At 40.2% G+C, this 2,759-nt stretch overlaps 1 long non-coding RNA gene across 1 annotated transcript; it reads left to right on the top strand.

The window, feature by feature from the left end:
- The first annotated feature begins 1,025 nt into the window (after positions 1 to 1,025).
- Positions 1,026 to 2,408, top strand: LOC136818779 (uncharacterized). The gene is made up of 3 exons (XR_010848359.1): positions 1,026 to 1,100; positions 1,633 to 1,798; positions 2,303 to 2,408. It is a non-coding gene; the product is annotated as an uncharacterized lncRNA (long non-coding RNA).
- Positions 2,409 to 2,759: the final 351 nt, after the last annotated feature.

Below are 2,759 nucleotides of genomic sequence, written 5' to 3'. Positions count from 1 at the left end.
TGGGAGAAGCAACTATGAATACCAAAATTTGACGTCTCTCCATAACTGTAGCGGATGCTTGGAAAATAAGGTTAGTTTTTGTTTTTACACCCGAGGGCGTGGGGCGGATAGAGGTACCTTTTAAGATTATCAAAATTGCCGTCTCTCCATAACTGTAGCGGATGCTTGGAAAATAAGGTTAGCTCTTGTTTTTACACCCGAGGGCGCGGGGCGGATAGAGGTACCTTTTAAGATTATCAAAATTTGACGTCTCACCTTAACTGTAGCGGATGCTTGGAAAATAAGGCTCGTTGTTGTTTTTACACCCGGGACGGGGGCGGGGGCGGGGGCGATACCGTGATCACTACAGTTAATCTTTCTCTCAAATTGAACCTGTGGAGACGTACTATGAAAGCTTTATCACGTACGTCTTTTAGTCACATTTCATTAAACTATATTTTAAGAGGAACGTCTGTAGCGTCCTTTTAATCGAGTAGAAAATACTATTTAAAAGATACATAAATCCTATAAAATAGGCTAATATTAGTTCATTTATTGTCAATATTGTAGGGATTGATCCACATCAACACATCAAGCCCACTCAAACCCAACAAAACAAAATCACAATTTAACACTGAAACGCAAGCACCACAGACACAAAGTCCAAAACAAGGCCAGAAGTACCCTCAGAACAATCTCTCTTCACACAATATAACAAAAGCTAGCACAAAACTTGCTCAAAACTATGAAAATCGAACCAAAACAAATCAAAAAGGTCCACTCGAAAGTGAATTATCCGAAATCTCAAAACTCCGAAACAAACTTCTATCTTCATCAACTAACAGAACAAACTTCTTAACAAAGAATATAAGCAGACCAACATTGAGCAATCAAACAACAAACGCACCCATATTGAATCCAAAAACATCACATTTGAATCTAAACACATCAACACGTGGATGGATCGAGTCCCAGACCCCTTTACAACGCAAATGCGAAGAAATTGATACGCGGCGAAATAAAATCGGAAATACAGGGAAAATTGACATTGGAGTTGCGTTACTAAGCGACGTCTCGTTGCTACAAACCATAAAACGAAAACTACAAAGAAAAATGGCAAGGTAATCGAGAAAAATTTATTTTATATCGGTGTAATACTTACAGAATTTGTCATTTCATTTCAACAATGAGCCGAATCTTTCAATTCGCTTACACAGCATTTTTAAGCAAAAAGAAAGAGCAACTTTTTCTTCTCTTTTGACGCCACACGAGTACAAACTTTGGAGAACTAAAAGTAAGTATATTCGTCGGGTTCCTGTCGGGGTAGCCGGGTGTGAGGGAGTCTATCCACTTTTCTATTTGCGCTAAAGCTTAGAGATAAAATCCTGAGGTAGAACACCACACCTAGTCTCATCTCGCAGTAACTTACCGCCTAAATCAGATTACCCAATATATGCTTCTCATTCGCTGAGTTCGCAGTGACTGGAGATCGAATCCGCAACTTTTGGATTGTAAGGCGAATGCTAAACCGACTGAGCTCCCCGACCACGAGAAACTCTATTGTTAATTGTGTTTTGTCAGAAAATATTTAAAATACGTCGAATACGTTTGAAATACTTTTATGGCAGTCAACCTTAATGGTTCCATTTTCAGGTAGTGGACGAGCCAGGCAAACCATCAAACAATACTGAGCGTGCTCGGCAGAACGAAGAAAATGCGAAATCTAATGAAGAAAGAAAACATCAAAGTGATAAAAACAACCAAGCAAACAATAAACAATCATTATCCAATGATAAAATTCTACAACAAATTTTGAGAGGTAAATAGAGTCGATATTTTATGTGGATAACCCAGTAATTTAGGACTTTTAGACAGTCTTTAAATTATTTTGACGGGGTCCACGGTCATTTGACGGGGTCCACGGCCAACTGGCTCGGTTATCTTTGAACTGAACGGAACATTTGAAGGAACGGGGATTCGAACCGCGAATCCCTGGTTTGAGACGCTAACACCATTGACCACTTGGCCGTCGCAATGGAAATGTAATGGAAATGTTCAACAATGGAAATGTTCTAAACTCAAACCCATTCTCTGTGTTCACTCTCCTTTGTCAGTGAAAAAACTGATTTGAGGGAAAACAACGGCGACGTTCTAAACTCAATCCCAGTTCCTTTTTTATTCTGATAGCCATGAAAATCAAAACTTTTCACTTTTTTCAAAAGCTTTAAGTAAAGTGCTTTCATTTAAACATAATCTATTCGTTTTTTTTCCCCTGAAAAATGTGTACGGTTTGTTCAAAATCCAACCTTGATCAACTTTTTAGGTGAGCACGGGAAACCAGTGACGTCATACGCTCATGATGAAAATGCAGACCGGAATTTTGAGAATCAGACCATTAAATTGGATCCTTCAATAATACAGGGACGAATGCCAATGGATGACAATCCCGGGGGAGGGGGTACTACCCTTGTCGACCGACGGGGGTGCTCCGCCGAGGTTCGAAAAATGGACCCTACGTGGGACTCGAAATTTGCGAAAAAAGTGACCCTGAATGGGACTGAAATTCCAAAATTTTCTCAAATTTTCTACTTTTTCCCCAAATTTTCCAAAAATAGGCACCCTACGAGGGACTGATTTTTCTATTTTGGTGTTTTTGCGACCCTACCAGGGACTCGTGGAGGTTAAAAAAGGTACCCTGACCAGCGGAGCATCCCCGTAACCCATTTTGCCCTAGTACCCCCCCCCCCCCGGGATGACAATGTAATTTTGAGTTATTCATG

Source organism: Clytia hemisphaerica, unplaced genomic scaffold (genome assembly GCF_902728285.1).
Source record: "Clytia hemisphaerica strain Z4C2 unplaced genomic scaffold, Clytia hemisphaerica genome assembly, whole genome shotgun sequence".
Classification (NCBI taxonomy): domain Eukaryota; kingdom Metazoa; phylum Cnidaria; class Hydrozoa; order Leptothecata; family Clytiidae; genus Clytia; species Clytia hemisphaerica.
The sequence above is the reverse complement of the archived record's forward strand: the minus strand, read 5'-3'. Positions and strand labels throughout refer to the sequence as shown.